Raw genomic sequence first — 23,383 nt, forward strand, 5'->3', positions numbered from 1 at the left:
CGAAACAACTTTACAGATAAAAGCATTTGTTGAACTTCAAGTGTAGAGTCCTTATCTTTGTTAACCAATTCATGATAGAGTAGCCTTTGAAGGATTTATTACTATTTTCTAGCATTTTTTTGCAATGACCAATAATGAGTTTTGCTGGAAAATTATCCTCATTAATGAATTATTTAAGATAGATTTCATGTAATTTTAATAGATCCAGAAACTGTAGCATGTGTATCTACATGGAATCTTTTCAAGCCCACGCCCTTTACCCCATGTGTAAAATTGTGATCAGAGCTCACAAAAATTCCAGGAAATCAGCTTTCTTAAAACTTTAAGTGTTAATAAAATTTAACTGCTCTCTTGTATTGGCAATATTTTCCAGCTAAGGTTAGGACACGTTCATTTGCTCTACATTCCTTGACTAGACTGCAATGCAACTCAGGCAGACTAATACAATACTTTCCACCTGCATCTAATGACGTCAAACTGAAGTGAAACCGTGCCAATGAATGGAAATGTTGGCCAATAGAGATCCTCATTTTGCACATTATAGTTACAAAATTAAAATTATGCAAATACAATTGCACAGGAAAAAAACTGGTAGTTGAACAAAAAGCAACCAAATATGCAGTCAGAAAAGTCATTTGAAACAAGCTCCAACAGATTTTAACTCAAGTAGGTTTGTCAGTGATCCAATTCAATGCAACCAACCATGAATATTCTCAGAAATTTATAAATAACCTTATCGATGTGGTCCCCCAACAAACACATAAACGATCTGAAGATTTTAGTAATTGAACAAAATTATAAACAACAATTTAAAAAGAACATTGTTTTGCACTTCTAAGCCTTTACCCTATTGCATAACGATTAAGTTGTACTTTTGGTACAACTGTAAAAATCCATTCACAATATTGGTAGTTATCAGGATCCTGTGAATATAATTGAAATATTTTAAAGTAGTAAAATCTATTGTCTTAATATAAAACTATCGGATGGAATAGCTCAGTGGGTTAAGTGGCAGATCAACAGCATCTAATGAAAGCATAATATTACATTTTGACTAATCAAAATACACCTTATCCACGTTATATGCGTCTTCAGTCTATGCGGATTCAGTTATGGGAGGAACCTATTTCTACCAACGTCCCCTTATATGCGTCCAAAACTCACATTTATGCGAGGAGCCCTGCTTTCCCGCCAATACAAGTCACGTGCGCACGCCTCACAGTCTCACTCCTGCCAGTCTCACACTGGTTTTGACAAGGCATCGCGCTCTTAAACTTTTGTTGGTTTTACCTGCGGTGCAGTGACTTTGTGCTTGAAATATTTAACTATGCCTCCTAAGCGTCCGATGTCATGTCCTGGGCCATTAGCCGAGTGGCAGAGAACCGCTTTAACACTTGAAAAAAAGTTGGAAATTATAAACAGCGCGGCATCAGCTGAAGGTAACACAGCTCTGGGACGCTACTGCCGGGAACAGGATCTTGCCTTTAAAGTTCTTTTGTTGCTTGACAATGCACCAGCCCATCCTAAACATTTGGACAGCATTCATCCCAACATAACAGTGTGTTTCCTGCCGCCTAACACAACATCGCTGATTCAACCACTCGACCAAGGTGTGATCCACATTCAAGGCGTATTTTTTTTACGGCGAACTATCTCTCAGATGCTGCAAGCAACAGACGATTTTGAAAATCCCGGGAGGTTACCAACGGTGAGGGAATGGTGGAAGTCGGAACACTTGGCACAAACGGCGATGGACGTGGACCCAAGTTTAGAACGGAGTCAGCATTTCAGTTGTTCCCTGCCGTCAACCCTTCTTCCCTACAAGCAAATTTATGCTGAAAAACAAAATGCTGCCAAGCAAACAACCCTCAGCACATTCTTCAAACTGGCGTCATCTCCTGCTGCCATTCTGTGAGTCTTCCTTCACCCCTTGATGTGCTTGATGTGATCCCGACACCACAACAACCACTCATCTCCCAGAGTAAATGCACCTGCCACTGTTGGTGAGTACTGTACACCCTAGTATGTTAACTTTCTATGATTTATTACATTGAATATTACCTTAAATTGATGAAATATAATACAAATGTTGCCTTGTACTGCTTTTGTGTCGTGTTGGCATGAAAATGTGAATAAATTACAGATAAAATATATTTAGGAAGCTCACTGGAGCGCATCCCTATTTTCTCCATTTAAATAATTATTCACTTTATGCGTCATCTGCAAGGAACGTATTTCCCGCATATAACGAGGATAGGTTGTAAACACTTTCTGCACAACGTCTGCCATTTCCAGAGGGATCCGACCAATAAACATATCCTTTAACTCCATCCCCTTACTCCACTTTCCACAGGGATCACTCCCTCCATAATTCCCTTGTTCATTCATCCTTCCCCACTAATCTCCCTCCAGGCACTTACCCCTGCAAGTGGCCGAAGTGCTACACCTGCCCTTTCACCTCCTCCCTCACCTCCATTCAGGGCACCAAAGTCCTTCCAGGTGAGGCAACGCTTCACCTGCAAATCTGCAAGGGGTTGTCTATTGTGTCCGGTGCTCCTGATGTGGCCTCCTCTACATTGATGAGACCCGTCGTAAATTGGGGGACCACTTTGTCAAGCACCTCTGCTCCGTGCGCCAAATGCGGAACTTCCCACTGGCCAAACGTTTTCATCCCGGTTCCCACTCCCATTCTGACAAGTTGGTCCATGGCTACCCTCAGGGTAGAGGAGCAATATATTCCATCTGGGTAGCCTCCAACCTGATGGCATGAATATCGATTTCTCTTATCGGTAAAGAAAAAATTACCCTTCCCCCCCCCAACTCTCCTCTTCGTCTCTTCCCCACTCTGGCCTCTCACCTCTTCTCACCTGCCTGTCAGCTCCTCTTGGTCCCCTCTTCCTTCCCTTTCTCCTGTGGCCCACTCTCCTCTCCTATCAGATTTCTTCCTTTCCAGCCCTTCGCCCTTCCTATCCACCTGTCACCTTCTAGCTATCCCACTTCCCCTCCCCCCACCTTTTTATCCTGACGTCTTCCCCCTTTCTTTCCAGTCCTGAGGAAGGGTCTCGCCCAAAACATAGACAGTTTATTCATTTCCATAGATGTTACCTGACCCGCTGAGTTCCTCCAGCATTTTGTGTGTGTGTTGCTTTGGATTTCCAGCATCTGTAGATTTTCTGATGTTCACTCTCTATAGCTTGAAAAATTATTGAAAACTTCTTTTATAATGACTTGATGTTATTTAGATGCTGTTGTAATAATTTGGTGAATTATTTTCACCAATTATTAGACACTATATAAACATTAGTAACAGAATTCTCCACGTTCTGCAGACAGAAGGTTCTATGCGTACAATACTATTATATGCAAATTATTTTTAACCTAATATTAATAACGGATTTGATTTTCAGTTCAAACAGAAGTTCCATTAAAAAGTCTACCAATTGATCCATTTCATTACAAAAGCAACACACACACACAAAATGCTGGAGGAACTCAGCAGGTCCGGCAGCATCTATGGAAATGAATAAACAGTCAATGATTTGGACAGAGACCCTTCTTCAGGACTGGAAAGGAAGGGGGCAGATGCCAGAATAAGGAGGGGAGGGAAAGGAGGGCAAGGTAGAAGGTGATAGGTGAAGCCAGGTGGGTGGGCGAGAGGGAATGAAGTAAAGCTGGGAGGTGATGAGTAGAAAAGGCAAAGGGCTGGAGAAGAAGGAATCTGATAGGCCAGGATGGAGGATCGTGGGAGAAAGGGAAGGAGAAGGGGCACTGGGACAGAAGATGGGCAGGTGAGGAGAAGAGATAAGAGGCCAGAGTGGGAAAATGAAGGGGAGGGAAGGGGGAGGGGAAACATATTCCCAGAAGTTGAAGAAATTGATGTTCGTGCCATCAGATTTGAGGATATCCAGACGGAATATGAAGTATTGCTCCTCCAACCCTACAGTGACCCCAGAGGCCAGCGAACTCTTGTACTCACTTACCACCATTTCATTATAAGTGCTTTATCCACATAAAGAAAATTGACAATAGGATTAAATAAATATGGATAAGTAATGCTCTTTTTAATGTATTTAAGTAGAATTTAGAAGAATTTGAAATAAAGCATTCAGAAATCATGAACAAACAAAACTGCAACGGAAAATATTGGGTGAAATAAGACATTTTTATTTAATACTTGTCGCTATAACCGGCATTGATTGGTTATTATGCTGGCAATTCTATCTATGCAATCAAGTTTTAAAACATCACTTGTAAATTGAAATGGAAATTGAATGCACATCTACTCCATGAATAGAGGGTTGAAATGAACTTTTGCAGTTTAAAGCTATATTTGAGAACAAACACACAGATAATATACAAAACGTACATTTGGCATAGTTTTCTAAGTAGGTGTGTACCTCATGCACAGTGAATAAATTATATTTCTTTCTTTTGAATATGGTGGAAAAGTATGTAAATTATTTTATCCCTAATTCCAGAGCGACAGGCATATAGCCAACCACGGGGGAAACAATGAGCTTTGAGATAAAGATCAACGTATTGTAGTGATTGTCCTTGTGCCTTACTGAACTGAAATCACCTCAGTGGAAAAGGTAGATTCAATGGGATGAATGCCATCTGAGGACAATCGTCCCACTTGCATTTGCAGTCATCAGCCGGCCAGTAATGGAGAGGCATCAGCACTGGACTTTGAGGTAAATGGTCCCAAGTTCAAATCCGACTGGATCCCTGCACGCTTTTCATCCGCGCTGGGTTGAGTGTTGAGCTAGCAACTCGGCCTCGTAAAATACTGTCAAATGGTATGGAAATGGCGCAAAAAGGAACGACGACAACAACAATAGTGGTCATTACTGGAACTTTGGTTACATGCAATAGTAATATTATTTATTGAGATACAATGCAGAAAAGGCCCTTCCCACCCTTCAAGCCATGCAGCCCAGCAATCCCCAGATTCAATCCTAGCCTACTCACAGGACAATTTACACTGACCAATTAACCTTCCAACCAGTATGTCTTTGGGAGAAAACCAGAGCACCCTGAGGAAACCCATGCTGTCACAAACTCCTTACAGGCGGTGGTGGGAATTGAACCTGGGTCACTGTACCATCGCATAAAATTGATGTATCCAAATTCACCGGGTAGCATGATCGGAGCTCCTGCTTTTAGTTCAAGAATATATAACGGCACCCAGGCGGATGCTTATGACAGTATAAAGCTATTTTATTGATTTTTAATGAAGGGTTGCAGGCTCAAAATACCGATCATTTCTCTTTCCACAGCTGCTGCTTGACCTTCTGAATGTTGGAATTAATTTCATTCTGAGATTTCAAAGTTCAACATCACAAATGCCTTGAAATCTACAAAGGTCGGCTCCCTACCAGTGCTGAATGGTTCTCTTTTATATCGGCTGGTTGCTTTAATCCTGAACAGTGCACTGATGTTTTCAATGGAGCTGGTACAAATCAAGCACCACGGATATGCAAGAGTTTCACATTCTCAGCAGATCCTCTTGCATTGAGGACGTGTTTAAAGAAGGACACAGTCTCAAGTAAACCACCTTAATAAGTAAAACCTACAGGCAAAGCCCTCCCCACTATAGAGCACATTTACGTGGATCACTGCCACAAGAAAGCAGCGTCCATTAGCAAGGTCCACCACCATCCAGCCCATGCTCTGTTCTCACTACTACCATCAGGCAGGAGGTACTGGAGCCTTAGGTCCTACACCACCAGGTTCAGGAACAGCTATTACCCTACAACCATCACGCTGTTGAATCAGCATGGAGAACTTCACTCACCTCAGCTTTGAACTGATTGTACAACCTACAGACTCACTTTCAAGGGTCCTACAACTCATATTCTCAGTGTTATTTATTTGCCACAGTTTGCTTTTTCTTTTTTTGAGGTTCATTGAACAAACACCTATCTGCAAACAAGCATTGGCTATCAGTCCGAATGGTAAATATCTATATTAACAATACCGGGGTAGAAGAGAGTAGGAGCAAGGGAAAGAAAACACAAAGAGCATGTACGTACAACTACATACAAACACAAACACACACATGATCTACTTACCTTACATCACCCCTCGTTGTAGATTTACAGCTATTTTAAATAAAATCACAGTCCTCAGTAAATCAACTCAAGTCCTACATTTTACAAGGCCCCTGTATAGGCCTTTCACTGTGCCAGGTACACTATAACAGCGTTCCATCTCTCCAAGTAAGAGTCCATTTTCAGTTTTAAACTTGCAGTGATATTTTCCACACAGTTCACCTCTTTCAGTCTCTGTAACCATTGTTCCAAAGTGGGTGGGTGAGATTTAAGCCAGTTAACAGTTATCATTTTGTGAGCAAGCAGAATCAAGACTCTTAACGTGTATAGTTTATTCTTCTCCAATGCAGATTGCGGGAGGTTGTGTAAAATTAAATGACTAGGTTCAAAGTGTATACAGGTTTCCCCCCGCTGTTCGAAGGTACAGCGTTCCTATGAAATGGTTCGTAAGCCGGAATGTCGTAAAGTGAAGAAGCAATTACCATTTATTTATATGGGAAAAATTTGTGAGTGTACTCAGACCCAAAAAAGAACCTACCAAATCATGCCAAATAACACATAAAACCTAAAATAACAGTAACATATAGTAAAAGCAGGAATGATCTGATAAATACACAGCCTATATAATGTAGGATTACTTTTCCGCAATTAATGCAGCACTGTCCACCGCAGCGAAAATCTCACGCAAGCGCTCCTGCCACAACTCGCGGCAGAAACACACAGCGCAAAGCGCTCCCGGCAGAAGCACTCTTTCCAGTAACCTTTAAGCTATGAAGCTACCAAGTAACACATAAAAATACACAGCCTATATAAAGTAGAAATAATGTACATCCAGTGTAGTTTCACTTACTGGAATCGGGAAGACAGCGGGCACACTGATGATGGTGTGTTAGGCTGAGTCATCGGAGGTTGGGGTGGTGGGAGGTAGAGGAGACTGGGGTGTCATCTCATCGTCGTCTGTTTCCATCAGGATAGGCAGGTCACCTTTTTCTATGTCTGCCTGCCTCGATGTTGAAGGTCCAGGTTCGTCGTCTGTTGTGGCTGACGTGGAAGGCTTGAAAAACAACAGTATGCTTGACTGCTTAGCCTTGCGCATTTTCCTATCATACAATTCTTTGTAAGCACTCAAACCATCCTGCAAATATGCGCTAAACCTACGTACCTTTTCAAAATTAAAGTCATACTTTTCTGCAATCATGGCAGCGTTGTCAATCGCAGCGAAAATCTCATGCACTTGCTTCATGTTCAGTTCCTGGACGACCTCACTTTCCGGCCGTTCGCTACGGCGCTCGGGTTCGATTGTTATCCTTTCCTCTTTATCAGCTCTTCATCTGTCAGTTCTTGGTCATGGGATGCCAAAACCTCTTCAACATCATCTTCGTCAACTTCCACAAACCCTCAGCCAAACTCACTATAGCCCTACTTCGTTCACCACGATCAAACGCTTTATTATGTCTAGTTGTACGCTAAGTGTAACACCCTTACGCGCTCTTTTAGGCTTTTTCGATACCTTAGAGCTCATCACTAATGATCACTAGTGCTCACAGGCTCAATGGCGGCTAGAATGCAGTTCTGGGGGAGGAGCTTGGCTGCTCGGCGCACACACTGCCTTTTACCGTACAGTGAAAACACCTTCTGTTAGTGAAAACAGTTAACTAATGTAGGTCTTTCATAACAGCAAGGTGTCATAAAGCGAACCATAGAACACTACAGCACAGTACAGGCCCTTCAGCCCTCCATGTTGTGCCGACCCATATAATCCTTTAAAAAAGTACTAAACCCACACTATCCCATAACCCTCCATTTTTCTTTCATCCATGTGCCTGTCCAAGAGGCTCTTAAATACCCCTAATGTTTTAGCCTCCACCACCATCCCTGGCAAGTCATTCCAGGCACTCACAACCCTCTGTGTAAAAAAACTTACCCCTGATGTCTCCTCTAAACTTCCCTCCCTTAATTTTGTACATATGCCCTCTGGTGTTTGCTATTGGTGCCCTGGGAAACAGGGACTGACTTTCCACCCTATCTATGCCTCTCATAATCTTGTAGACCTCTATCAAGTCCCCTCTCATTCTTCTATGCTCCAAAGAGTAAAGTCCCAGCTCTGCTAACCTTGCTTCATATGACTTGTTCTCCAATCCAAGCAACATCCTGGTAAATCTCCTCTGCACCCTCTCCATAGCTTCCACATCCTTCCTATAATGAGGTGACCAGAATTGAACACAATACTCTAAGTGCGGTCTCACCAGAGATTTGTAGATTTGCAACATGACCTCTCTACTCTTGAACTCAATCCTCCTGTTAACGAAGCCTAGCATCCCATAGGCTTTCTTAACTACCCTAATTTTTTTCTAGACCAAGACATAACAGGCAATGGAGAACCAGTGGAGAACATTTGAGAAACGGGGAACACCAGTATAATGATATTATTAACGGGGTTTTAAAGTACCTCATCCTTATTTTCCAAGTGCTTTGAATGGCTGGTAATGGCACATAAACTCCATTCCTGCCACAATATGCTTACTGGCGAATGACTCTATGACCTGACCCTGACACACTTAGCAAACAAGGACACTAATGTCAGAATGCAGTTTCTGGATTTCACTTTCTCATTCAACACTATTGTCCCTCAGACCTCGGTGAACAAACTCCTACACCTCCGTCTAAATGCACAACTGCGTAACTGGCGTTGGACTTCCTAACCAACAAGACCTCAGGTAGTCAGAATGCACAGCTACTCCCTCCCTCCCCTCAACACGGATGCCCCCCCTCCCCCCAGAGGTGGCCGCTGAGGCCATTGCTCCTACACTCTGCTCACACATGCCTGGATGGCCAAACACCCAAGTGATCACACTGTCAAGTTCGCTGATGACACGACAATGGTAGGGCTCATCCCCAACAATGATCAAGCAGCCTACAGAGAGGAGGTCTATCTGTATGAACTATCTTACATATTTATTTTTACATTTTTTTAAATTATTCTGTTCTTTATCTTATTTTTTTGTGCTTCACCAGATCTTGAGCGACAATTATTTCGTTCTCTTTTACACTTGTGACCTGGAAATGACATTAAACAATGTTGGTATCTTTGATGTCTTGATAAATTCTGTTATGTATCTTTATTTTCCTGTAAATGCTTGCAAGAATGATGCTCAAGGTAGTATACAGTAACATGCAGCACATGTACTTTGATAATACATTTATTTTGTCTTTGAACTTGCGAACTGACCTATAGTTATCCTGCTGCAGGAAGATTTCACAATAATATAACTGTAGCTAATTGGAATGAATGAGGAGTGTACGACCAAGTTCAACAGCAAGTGGAACAGGCACCTGACTCATTATTTAAAAACAGAGTAGAAAGCTACCAGTCTCCTAGGCAATAGTTATAAGACCATAAGACATAGGAGCAGAATTTGGCTTTTTGTCCCATCGAGTCTGCTCTGCAATTCATTCAATGCTGATTTTTTTTTCAATATCCCTCTCAACTCCATTCTCCTGCTTTCTCTCCTTGACCGATGAGGCCCTTAGTAACTAAGAAACTATCAACCCCCGCTTTAAATATACCCAATGACTTGGCCTCCACAACTGTCTGTGGCAATGAATTCCATGGATTCATCGCTCCCTGGCTAAAGAAATTTTTCCTTATTTTTGGTTTAAAAGGACGTCCCTCTATTCTGAAGCCGTGCCCTCCGTTCCTAGACTCCCCAGGTAGAAGAAACATCCACTCCACTCTGTCTAGGCTCCCCGTGTCGTAAATGTACTGTACCTTTTGCTGAATGTCAATCATCTGGAATATATTTGTTAATTTATTTCTGGTAATATTACTTTGTGTTGTGTGTGAGTTATATGTGCTGTGTTACGCACCTTGGTCTGGAGGAACCATGTTTCATTTGGTGGTATACATGTATATGGTTCAATGACAAAAAAATTTGAATTTGAACTTGGAGCTTGTTTTTTTAATTAGCTGCCACACTTCTTAAGTTCCAACAGCAACTATCTATTGGAAGTCCTTCACTGGCTGTCAAGAGCTTTGACACATCTTGACAGAGTTAAGAATATTTACTCTAACATTATGTAAACTGCGCAGCACGACATAAAAAAAGCCCATGAATGTTTATGAAGGCATTGCACTTCCATTCTTACGACACTTCAGTCATTCAGAAATGCTTAATCTAATCAAACCAAGTCAAAGGCAAATTGCTTTTGACAAATTTGTTAGTGGCACAAATTGCAAAGGAGCTGGAGTATAGAAATGTGAAGTGTTATTGCAATTATTCAAGTTGTTGCTGGGGCCATATCTGGACTATGTCGCACAGTTTCAAATATGCTGCCATTGGAGGCAGTCCAAAAGAAATTCATTAGGCTAATTCTTAGGAAGAGAAGCCTGATCTCCTATAAGCTGCTGTAAAGTGGGTCTGGATTTGGAATTTAGAAGAATGAGGGATGTTCCGATTGAAACATGTGAGGCATGATGAGGTTAATGTTGAAATGAACATGGGCATGATAGTCATTTCACACTAGGGATCTTTTTCTGGCAGGGGGTGGTGAATCTCCAGTATTAGCTATTCTAAAGGGTTGTGGAGGCCAAGGAGGTATTTAAAAGGGAGATACACTTTTGAAATAGAGTAATTAAGAGCTCTGGGGAACTGCACAAAAAAAAGATTTAGCCCTAGACCAGATCAGCATGGCCTGTGAGTTCACAAAAAGTCGGACTCAACAAATTAGCTCAAAAGCAGCATCACATGGAACAGGGAACAGATCACAAGTCAGCCTTCCAATCTGAGGAAGAACTGTACATTTCTGATGATAAAATAAAGCAAAAAGGGTTTTAATTCTGCGGAAGCATTCTTGATGTCAACAACTGTTGACTCAGGCATCATTTGACTGAGACAGAGAATGAATTAGCTGAATAAGCAACAATGTATGTCCCCCCAAAATGATTTAAAATTATGATTTCATCACCTAAAGTGATTAAGACAATGCTCCTTACAACAATGGACAATCAGGACAATTCAGCCCTTAGAATTTAGCCAACACAAATTAGTCCATGTTCTTTTCTACATAACTAACCTCCTAAACTCACAATCAAACAAGTTGATTCATGCAGAATCACAGTGAGTAGCATTATTTGGAATTGTGCAGACTAACAAGTCTCTCCCTACTGATGATCAGAGGGAGCAGCAATCATGTCGGGGAGGGAGATACAACAGAAACATTTAGAGACATTTACACAGGCACATACACAGGCAGGGAATTTAAGGATAGAGACTATGTGCAGACAGACTTGCATTTTAAATTGGGACCACAGTAAGCACAGACCTCTTGGGTTAAATGCCAGTTCCTGTTTGATAATGCTCATGAAGTTTCTCATAAACTGAACTTCTGATTTCATTCAACAGGGAACATAACTTGCGATTTCAATAATATTGAATATTATACAGTAACTGCTAAATGTTCAAGGCGAATCCAGCAGAAACTAAGATGCATGAGTTAGTAAATACCAGCTGGAGTTAAGTCATGATCTGATTTTTAAATGGATTTATAAATGAGTGATAACTTTATAAAAGACGTATGGAATCACAGGAGGGTTTCAGCATTGAGGACACTTCCAGTCAAGGTGGTGGTGAGCTGCGATTTCTGTCGAGGTCGTGGTTTAGACTCAGTTGCTCTGTAGGGATGGTTTTGGGGACAGAGAAAAGAGTTAGGGGTCAGGTTTGTGTTTAAGGACAGGAACATGGGGCAATTAGAGGTCAGATCGGAGCCTCTGCTCCATGCTTGCAGTCCAGTGACGTAGACGTGTGATGAAGGACGTCTGTGGTTGGGTGTTGGGCTGGCAGATCAGCGAGGATGAGGGCTGGTGGCCTCCCAGGTCAGCCCGCTCCGAGATCAGAATTTCATGTGGGCAGGAAGTACAAGGGCCGATGACCACCCTAGGTATGTGAATTGGCAAGACTGGAGTTCGAAGCTTGTAGTTCGGGGCTCTCATTCGTCATTCTCGGTGAGTCCTAAGGTTGATACCAAAGATCACAACCTGGAGACCAATGGCGGCAGCCCTGCGTCTGGGAATCCATTGGAGAAGTTCACGGCCCAATGTCTGCAAATCTAACAGTCCATTGGAGGCTAGAGGCCAGATTGGGCCTGTCCTTGTTTTGACTTTGAATTCCAATGGTCCCACCAACAAAGAATAGTTGTCTAAAATAATAAACACAAGAGATTCTGCAGATGCGAGAAGCTTCAGGAATGAAAGGGTTTATGCATGAGGACCATTTGATGGTTCTGGGCCTCTACTCGCTGGAGTTGTAAAGAATAAGGTGGATTTATTGAAGCCTATTGAATATTGAAAGGTCTAGACTGAGTGGACATGGAGAGGATGATTCCTATAGTGGGAGAGCCTAGGACCAGAGGTTATAGCCTCAGAATACAAGGAAGCCCTTTTAGAACACAGAAGAGGAGGACTTCCTTTAACCAGAGGGTGCTGAATGCGTGGAATTCATTGCCAAGAAGGCCAAGTCATTGGGTATATTTAAAATGGAGGTTGATAGGTCCTGCTTAGTAAGGATGTCAAAGATTATGGGAGAAAGCAGGAGAATGGGGTTGAGAGGGATAATAGATCAGCTATGATGGAATGGCAGAGCAGGATCAATAGGCCTAACGGCCTAATTCTGCTTTTATGCCTTATTGTAATCCAAAGCAAAACATGCAAAACGCTGGAGGAACTCAGCAAGTCATGGAGCATCTATGGAGACTAATAAACAGTCAATACTTTGGGCCATGGCCCTTCCCAGTCTAGCATTTTGTGCATGTTGCTTAGGATTGGCTAAAAATAGCAAATGTTTTATTAAAACTCACCATCCACTTTCTGGACAGAAAGCAAATTGGATAAAATGAAAGTGGGGAAAATATGACAATTTACAGAAAAAAATAGCAAGGAAATTCCAGCTGTTGAGGACAGTGACCTTCAAACTTGGCTTACCAAGTCATTACATACAAGGATATAGAGGATCATTGGAATCATTACTTACAGTTAGATGACAGACTATGTGTATTAATCCAAACACTGCAAATACTCATAGACAGAAGAGTCAGACCACACCATCTGTATTAATGAATATATTTTCAAAATTGGCTTGCAGACACAGCATCAGTCTAAATGTTTAGTCAGTGAATAACAGATCAACAAACTTACAATGATGGCAAGATTAGGGATGTAGTGGACAGCGAGGACAGCAGGTGTTTTCCCTCCGAGTTTGGGTGTGACTACAACTAGAGGGCATGGGTTAAGGGAGAAAGATGAGAAGTTTAAGGGGAACATGAGGGGCAGCTTCTCCGCTCAGAGGGTGGTGATAGTGTGGAATGAGCTGCCAGCACAAGTGGTGAATACAATTTATTGGTTATACAAAAAGATGATTTACTTCTGGGTGCTACACACAGACACCATTTCTTTTGGTCATTTTTTCCCCCCCAAATGCATTACTCCTCTTATCATTATTCCTTCCTCCAAAGCAGAAGGCAAATTCAAAGCCTGTCCAAACCTAAGTGTTATTTAAGCCACCGCGGAGGAGTGGAAACTGAATGACAGAACAAATCTGTCACAACCCTGAGTAACTTGTCTCATGAGGGCAGTCTTCTGCAGCAGGCATTTTAATAGTTTATCAAATGGCAAACAACGGGCAGCATATATGGTGGCATATACAGTACATACTTCGAAACTAAAATTTATTTTGAACTTTTTAGAACCTGTTATTGTCATCCCTTTAATGATTATAGTTGCAATGAGAATTTATTTTTAAAAACAATAAATGGTGCGTATTCCTAGAGTACAATGAAACACATAAATAACGCAGTCATATATTGCCAAACCAAAAAGAAGCAATATTGTTTTTTACTGTCTCTATAACCTGAATTACTACAATCCACAAGCTGTTTACCAACAACATGTCAAGAGAGCCAGCAGCACAGACTTCAAGAACCAATAATCCTGATGTTGCTTATTTCGGAATTGAAGCTTCTCCTTGAATAAAGTGCATACTTTTCCGTGAGTGTGTATATTTATTTTTCTATAATGCCACTATAATTATGAACATATTGACAGAATGCGCAATTGCACATCTGTTAACTTAGACCGAGCAACTATTAGCCAGTTGTCGGGAATCATTCCAGATTTTGAAATTAGTTAAACCATATTTATAATTAAACCCTATGAGAATCAGTCTTCGGGGAACTCTTTTCTCCTATCAGATTTCTTCTTCAGCCCTTTAACTCTTCCTCCTACCACCTCCCAGCTTCTGACCTCACTCCCTTTCCCTCACCCACCTACCTTCCACCTTAGCTGGCTTCATCTATCACTTGCCAGCTTGCTCTCCTTTCCCACCCTCCCTCTGCCCCAACCTCTGGTTTCTTCCCCACTTTCCTTCCAGAACTGACCAAGAGTCTTGGCCTGAAATGTTGACTGTTGGTTTGTTTACTTATTGAGATTCAGCTCGAAATATGCCCTTTCGACCCTTTGAGCCGTGCCACTCACTAATCCACATACTTCATTTCTCTTCATAGATGTTGCCTGACCTGCTGGGTTACTCTAACATTTTGTGTTTGTTTTTCAGGAGATAAAACTTGTTCACAATTTAATATTCAATGGATACTTTGTGTCTAGTGAACCCAATATTTGAGTGAGGGATTGTCCGATTCATTGAAGCTACACAGGGGAATATAATAGATCCGTTTATTGTACTGGCTGTGACTCATTCTTTAAGGTGGATCCCTGCCTCTTAAGGCAAATTTCAAGAGCTGTTTTGCAACTTAACCTTCTGGTTGGTTGAATATTCATGGACCATCTATATATTTTGGGGGTCTGGGGTTTGTACAAGGGCATTTGGAACAGACACCAAAAGTTCAATTACTATCAAAGTATGTACAACTCCAAGATTCTTCTTCTCCAGATAGCCACGAAACAAAGAAAGCCATGGAAGTCAGCTCAGAGAGGAAGAGCAAACCCACCAGCCCCCCAATACAAAAAAAAATGGCAACAAGAACATCGACCCCCAGACACTGTCACCCTGCAAGAAATTACCAGCACTGAATATCCAAAGGGCTTTGGATAGTTGGAATGTGCTGCCACTATAAATATTTAATTCTGTAAATTTACCTGACTACATTCCTGATGTTAAATTTCAGCAGGTGACTATACCATTTGAAACTGTAGTTAATTGTTTATTGTTATCTTTATGTTGAAGAATCTCACGTGGTCTATACATACTGGGTATGGTGAAAAAAGCACAACAGCACCTCTGTCACCTCAGATGGTTGAAGAAGTTTGGTATGGGCCCCCAGATTCTAGGGACTCTCTACAGGGGCACAACTGAGAGCATCCTGACTGGCTGCATCACTGCCTGGTAAGGGAACTGTACTTCCCTCACTCGCAGGACTCTGCAGAGAGTGGTGTGGACAGCCCAGCACATCTGTAGATGTGAACTTCCCACTATCCAGCACATCCAATGGGATGTCAGGAGTAAGTTTTTCCACACAGAGAGTGGTGGGTGCGTGGAATGCACTGCCAGTGGTGATGGTGGAAGTGGATACAATAGGGTCTTTTAAGAGCCTCTTAGATAGCTTAAAAAAAATAGAGGGCTATGCACTAGGGAAATTCTAGACAGCTTCTAGAGTAGGTTACATGGCCAGCACAACATTGTGGGCTGAAGGGCCTGAAATGTGCTGTAGATTTCTATGTTCTATCTTCTATTTACAGAGACAGGCGCATAAAAAGGACCCAAAGGATCATTGGGGACCCGAGTCACCCCAACCACAAACTGTTCCAGCTGCTACCATCCAGGAAACAGTACCACAGCATAAAAGCCAGGACCAACAGGCTCCGGGACAGCTTCTTCCACCAGACCATCAGACTGGTTAATTCACACTGATATAGTTGTATTTCTATGCTATATTGACAGTCCCGTTGTACATACTATTTATTACAAATTACTATAGATTGCACATTTAGACGGAGACGTAACGTAAAGATTTTTACTCCTCATGTATGTGAAGGATGTAAGAAATAAAGTCAATTTAATTTCATTCAATTCAAGTATATTACATTGTGCCACGAGAGTGAGATTCTTTTACTTCCTCTCTCTCCTGGAGGTTTGCTGTGAAACAAAGAGTTATAATTCCCCGTTGCAGAGGTCAAGATGGTGCCAAGCTGTGGTTTCCATTAAGACTGTGGCTCAGATTTAGTTGTTGTTTGCATTCATGGGAATGGTTTTAGGGAGGTGGGGATTAGGCGTCAAGTTACAGTTAAGGGACAGTGATGTGGGGTAGTTAGAGCTCCATGTTCAAAGTAAATTTATTATCAAAGACATATAGTCACATATCAAAGTAGGTACATGATTTATTTTCTTGCGAGCATATTCAATCAATCCATAATAAAATAATAACCATAATAGAATCAATGAATCAATCAATCATTTTGACCCTAGGGAAAAGATGCTGGTTACCGGCTCTATATATATGCCTCTCATCATTTTACAAGCCGCTATCAATTCTCCCCTCGGCCTCCACCACTTCAGAGAAAACAATCCAAATGTTACATCATTACACCACTCTTTGCATCACATGCCCACCAAACCACGAAGAATTTTGGTAAACCTCTTCAGAACCCTTTCCATACACTCTACATCCTTCCTATAATGGGGAGACCAGACATAATATTTACACTGACACAAAATTTTGCAGTACAGTGGGTTCTGGTTACTGTACATTTTGACCCAATTAAGCAGCTGGCCCAATCAGCCAAAGTTTCATAAGAATAGTTAAAAGGCAAATCATTGTTTAAATGAGTACAAATTATGCACTTAAGTGAAAGATAGAAGAATTTAGAACAGTACCAATACTACTACTGTATATCAGCTTAAATAGATATTGATGGAGGAATTCAGCCGTTCACACAGCCATGTTCCTTTGATTGACTGTAAATTACCAACATAAGTGCGGGTACTTAGCTAAGGGCTGCCTTCAGATAATGCTTTCTATGATTGTATCCTCCAAATCTTCATTTTAATTGCAACATTCAAGACGATAGTTGATACCTTTAAATCGTTCATAGTTGCTAACTTGTTGAAGTAGTAAAATCATGGTCATTTTCACTCCCAGCCGTTTCTGCCATCTCCAAGACAGTGCTTGAAACCACAGTGAGCAAATCTGTTCTGATTCGTCTTACTGCTTATCTCTTGCCAACAGTCACGCAAGTGCACAACTGATGCTAGGTAGAAACAGTTCGGGAACAGTCTCCTTCCCCAACTAAGTGACAAGTGTCCCAAATAAATGGAGGGAATCCCGGCTATTTTCTGGAATAGGTTTTATTCTTTAAGAGTTGTCCCAAAGAAACGGCTGCCCTGATTATCCAATGGCCCAATTAGCCACACTCTACTGTATTATTAACCATGGTTACGATGATGGGAGACTATAGAATGATGTAACCAAGCTGGTGGAATGGGCAGACACATTGTAAACCATGCTTAACATGGAGGCATGTGAGGTAGTAAGAACTGGGGCTGATATTAAATAAATGACATTGTTCCAAGAGTAGTGCATGAACAGAAGAATCTACAGTTATGAGTGCACGCTTCCTTGAAAGTTGAGGAAGTGTAAGGCATAACTCTGGGCATTATTATCGGACATATAAAAGCAGGAAGTCCTGCTGAACCTTTATAGAACACTAGTCTCATCTAAGATGGGGTTCACTTCTTATTTTTTCCATTATAGGAAGCATTGAAGATTATGCAGGAGGGATTAATGAGAATGGCTCCTGGGATGACAGACTACACTTACCAGGATAGATTGAAGAAACTGAGGCCATTTTCTTTGGAAAAGAGAAAGCTGGGGGTAGATCTAATGCAAGTATATAAAACATTGAGGGATTTGGGCAGAATGGACAGCAGAAAGTACTGATGGAGCAATAAAGAACTAGAAGCCACAGATACACAAAACAATGGGAAGAGAATTAACAGTGACATTGGGAAAACCTTTTTTTGAAAAACGCACAGTATATAAATCAATTGGATCTTTGCTGATCCAACCATCCTTAATTCAGTTATAAAATATTCAGACTTTAATTCCATGGAGGAAGAGAATTTTGCCACTCTGAAAGGGGAAAAAAATGCCTCATCTGTCATACATGGTCAGTTCTTTATTTTTGTACAGTGACTCCCTGTTCTGGTTCTTCCACACGAGGAAACCTTCATTGTAGAACCCCTCATGATCCAAGTATTTCAGTCAAGTTTACTCTCTACATTTATATTCTTCAGCTATGGACACTGCATGGGCAGAAGGGATTAATACAGTTCAATATTTAATTGGGGTTGCTTTGCCACAACATTATGGGCCAATAGGCTTGTTCCTGTGCTCCATTAATCTGAGTCCATTTTCATGCTTTTCCTCAAAACTCACTGTTCCCTTACTGTTTGGAAATCTATCTACTTCATCCTTAAATATGCACAAGAAAGTTCAAGCCAACCCTTAACCCTCCACAAAAGAAAGCCATCTTCTTCCTGGTCTGAATCTCCCGCCTCCCCGCACCCCCCCCCCCCACCCCCCCGCTCTATGACCATACTCTCTGGTGTGGGATGCTCTCCTGAAAGGAACCATCTCTTGTCATTTATTCATCCAGCTCTTGAAGAATCTTGTATTTAAAGAAAATCACTTCTCAGTATCTCAACCCCGAAGATAAAGGATCCCAACCTGTTCAACCTTTCCCCTCGATGCCCTAATTGTCTCCATTGAAATTCCCTGTCTTTTTCCATGGGCAACAAAACTGTCCAAACTCCTTGATGTGGTCTCACCACTGCAGTAAGACTTCCTTATTTTTACATTCCAACAACAGCTGTGAAATAACAGCCAATATTCCTTCAGCCGAAATAAAAGAGATTTTACAGTTGCTGGAAATCCAGAGCAAAAAAAACACAAAAATGCTGGAGGAATTCAGCAGTAGGTCAAGCAGCATCTGCGGAGAGGAATAAGCAGTCAATATTTTGTGCCAAGACACATCAGGATGTATGGGAGTCCTGATTGCAGGTCTCAGCCTGAACCATCATTGTTTATTCCTCTCTCCATAGATGCTGCCTCATTTGCTGAGTTGCTCCAGAATTTTGTGCCTGTAATTCCATTAACTTTCCCTGTTGCCTGCTCTGTTGTGCTCTTGCTTTCTGAATGTTCCAAATCCCTGTGCTGCTGCCCCTTCCAACTTCCTTCATTCAGTTTACTCGGTCCTTTCTTCCAAAATGGACACATTTACATTTCCCCACATTATTCGCCAATTTGCCAACTTTTTTTGTCCATGCATTTATCAATCTTTGCAAGCTGTACCCTCCTTTGCCTTGATGTTTTGTTCTGAGTTGCTTACAAATTTGGCACTTGCATTTTCACTTCCACCCTTGGAGTTATTAACAGTTATTGGGAAGAGTTGCGGACCCAGCACTTAACTCTGCAGTCACCCTTTGGTCATTAAATAGTCTTATAATGATTCCCTTATCCCCCCCCAATAGCCAATCTTCTTTCCATGCCAACATATGACCTCATCACCACAGGCTGTTACACTGTGACTTAACCTTCATTGATGCAAGTGCATCTGATTCCCATCTAGCCAATACTTCCTCAGAATATAAACACTAATAACCTTGTCAGATACAATTTCTCCTTCACAAAGCTGCGCTGACTCAGTTCCACTGGATTACGGTTTTCCAAATGCACTGTTATTACTTCCTTAACAAATTTTCATCCTAGCACAAGCTCATTTGCTTTTTGAAGAAGTCCAGACACAATGGGCCGAACGGCCACGGGTGCGCACACACTGAGTTGAATGGCCCCCTTTGCAACAATAATCCTGTGAATTAAAATGTGACAAGTGGTTCTGGGCTTTCAGTCAATGCATAATGGCACAAAACTAAAGAATAATTACACCACATAAAGAAATGTGTTTAGTCAGTAGAAAGTATAAGTTACATTCCCATTTTTTGTAAAGTAGCATGCTTTAAACTGATTTAAGAACTATTGCAGACAGTCCACATAATCCAAGAATGTCAGAATTATTGACTCAAAAGCGTTTTTCATGCCAAGCGCAAAGTAACAAAAGTCAAACTTAATAAGGATTACTGATAACACAAAAGATTCAGCAGATGCTGGACATCTAAGTCTGGCAGCATCTATGGAAATGAATAAACAGTCGATGCTTCTTCAAGACTGGAAAGGAAGGGGGAAGACGCCAGAATTTAAAAAAAGACGGGGGGAGGGAAGGACGACGTGCTAGACGGTGACAGGTGAGGCCAGATGGGCGGGAAAGGTAAAGGACTGGAGCGGAGAGCGGACCAGGGGAGGAAGGGAAAAAAAGACCAGAGGCAGTGAGTAGAAGCCAGCGTGAGGAATTAAAGAAGGAAGGGTGAGGGGGAAAAAATTACGGATTCTACTTCAACCATGAAAGCAATTATTTTATAGCATAGTTTACCACAACCAGTCAGTTCTAGGAACAGCATATTAGTTTAAAGGTCATAATGAACAGGAAAATAGCATTTTGCTTATCTAGTTCCCTCTCAACTTCAGAGCAGTTTACTTCAGCATTCATTGTTTATACTACCGTATATATTCGCACGGACACGCTGTACCTTCTGTTCCAAAGGCTTATTTGTTTTTCAAAACTTTGCATACAATCTCTCGAGTTTGTACAACAGAAGGGAAATGATTGGTAACAATATTCTCGCTGAAAGCAAATATACCACAGATATCTGCCAGAGATGTGACGATAAAAACCGACACTTGGCTCATATGAAGTATCGCTTCCCACACCACGGGTCGCTGGCAGGACGTTAACTACCTTTGTGGTCAAGTCGCTCCGCAAAGTACACTGCTAACTTGTTTGAACCCCACGGGTACCAAGCCAGCTTGTGTATCGGCAGAGGGCCTGATCTCACTCAATGGATAGTTTCAACTATTTGTGGATTTTAGCTAAACCAACACAGCTGTCAATCTCAATTGACATAAATTTTAAATATATTTTATTTTCTGTAATAATTTAAAAAGTTTATCGTTTCTAATCATTGTCCTCCTCAATTTTGATGCCAAGGTCCAAATTTAAAGTTTCCAATTTTTCATATATAATTTCCCAATTAAAAAGCACACTTTAAAGTGGCAGCATTACAATGTTCGGTCGCAGAGAGTTCAGGGAGTTCTGCCAGGTGTGCCGCTTGGCTGAGTTTCGAAGAGAAATTTTGTTAAGAATCAGCAAAGAGGAATCCTTGGGTAGTTGCGCCCCGCTTAAACGCGAACAAATGAGGGGCAAGGCCGGTAGTAAAAAGCCTCGAAAAAGCTAAGTGGAGCCCAGCCAAACCTTCGAGACGAGGTTAAGGACTGCTTTCACGTTGTTAACCCGACAAGAGCCGCACAAGGTCCCCTCACCAACTCTTTTAGTACAAACAGAAACTTTAGTCGGTTGTTTCTACCTGTTGGGTTGAGCGATCTCCACCTGGGGAATCTTTCGTATCTCCCCCTGGAACGTTGATTGTTGTTGCTGCTACTTTGTTGCACTGTGTCCGCTCCGAGTTGGCCGCACCTACATTCCGCTAGGGGGCGCTCTGCAGCTGGACCGCACAGGCCTCTGGGAAATGTAGTCCCTGCGTTTTGAGTCAACGTTTCGCTGGACTGGGGGAAACTCCGTTGACCGGGCAGTATCTGTGGACGCAGAGGGATGGTCGACATTTAAGGCGGCGACCCTGCATCAGTATTTGCAGAGCAAACACGAGGAAATCTGCAGATGCTGGAAATTCAAACAACAACACACAAAATGCTGGTGGGACACAGCAGGCCAGGCAGCATCTATAAGGAGAAGCACTGTCGACGTTTCGGGCCGAGACCCTTCGTCAGGATTTGCATCTCGAGTTTCTTCAAAGTTGACCTACATGTATTTTATCGCCTACCTTTTTTAAGACTAGAAGATAAAGGCGAGAATGTATGCTGAGCCTTTGGTTACACTGATTTTGGACAAACACTAGCAGTTTTGGGCCCTATATCTAAGGAAGGATGTGCTGACAGTGAAGAGGGTCCAGAGGAGGCTTACGTGAATGATTCCAGAATGAAATGGTCAATATATGAGGAATGTTTGAAGGGCTCATTGAAAACTACCAATTGGGGGTGTTATGGATAGTGTGGAGGGCTGTCAGAGGTTCCGGCAGGACGTTTGATAGGATGCAAAACTGGGCTGAGATGTGGCAGATGGAGTTCAACCCAGATAAGTGTGAAGTGGTTCATTTTGGTAGGTCAAATATGACGGCAGAATATATTATTAGTGGTAAGACTCTTGGCAGTGTGGAGGATCAGAGGGATCTTGGGGTCTGAGTCCATAGAACGCTCAAAGTTGCTGCGCGGGTTGACTGTGTGGTTAAGAGGCATACAGTCTACATCAACCGTGGGATTGAGTTTAAGAGCTGAGAGGTAATGTTACAGCTATATAGGACCCTGGTCTGACCCCACTTGGAGTACTGTGTTCAATTCTGGTCACTTCAATATAGGAAGAATGTGGAAACTATAGAAAGGGTGCAGCGGAGATTTACAAGGGTGTTGCCTGGATTGGGGAGCATGCCTTATGAGAATAGGTTGAGTGAACTTGGCCTTTTTTTCTTGGAGCAATGGAGAATGAGAGGTGACCTGATAGAGGTATATAAGATGATGAAAGGCATTGATCGTGTGGAGATTCAGTGGCTTTTTCCTAGGGCTGAAATGGCAAAGACAAGGGGGCAGAGTTTTAAGTAGGTACAGAGGAGATGTCAGGGGTAAGTTTTTTTACACAGAGTGGCGAGTGCATGGAATGGGCTGCTGGCGATGGTGGTAGAGTCGAATACGATAGGGTCTTTTAAGAGACTCCTGGATAGGAACATGGAGCTCAGAAAAATAGAGGGCTATCGGTAATCCTAGGATATCTCTAAAGTAAGTTCATGTTCAGCACAGCATTGTGGGCCGAAGGGCCTGTAATGTGTTGTAGGTTTTCTATGTTTCTAAATAAACAATACACAGAGAACATGAGATGGAGAATTCCTTGAAAATGAATCCGTAGGTTGTGGGAACAGTGCAGTAATGGGCAAGTGATTTGTATCCCTTGAACCCACTGGTTCAAGAGCCTGATGGTTGAGGGGTAATAACTGTTCCTGAGCTTAATGGAGTGAGTCGTGAGGCTCCTGTACATTCTTTCTGATGGCAGCAGTGAGAAGAGAGCGTGACCTGAATGGTGGGGGTCTCTGATGGCAGAAGCTGCCACAGCGCTCCGCGTAGATGTACTTCATGGAGGGGAGGACTTT

At 42.0% G+C, this 23,383-nt stretch overlaps 1 protein-coding gene across 2 annotated transcripts in view; it reads right to left on the reverse strand.

The window, feature by feature from the left end:
* Positions 1-21,640, reverse strand: part of LOC140714715 (transmembrane channel-like protein 6) — a 98,846-nt gene extending 77,206 nt beyond the window's left edge. For both annotated transcript variants that reach the window (XM_073026213.1, XM_073026212.1), the window contains exon 1: positions 21,536-21,640. The gene's annotated coding sequence lies outside the window, so the exon portion shown is untranslated. The remainder of the gene's footprint in view (positions 1-21,535) is intronic.
* Positions 21,641-23,383: the final 1,743 nt, after the last annotated feature.

The sequence above is a fragment of the Hemitrygon akajei genome, chromosome 22, assembly GCF_048418815.1.
Source record: "Hemitrygon akajei chromosome 22, sHemAka1.3, whole genome shotgun sequence".
NCBI classification, from domain to species: Eukaryota; Metazoa; Chordata; class Chondrichthyes; order Myliobatiformes; family Dasyatidae; genus Hemitrygon; species Hemitrygon akajei.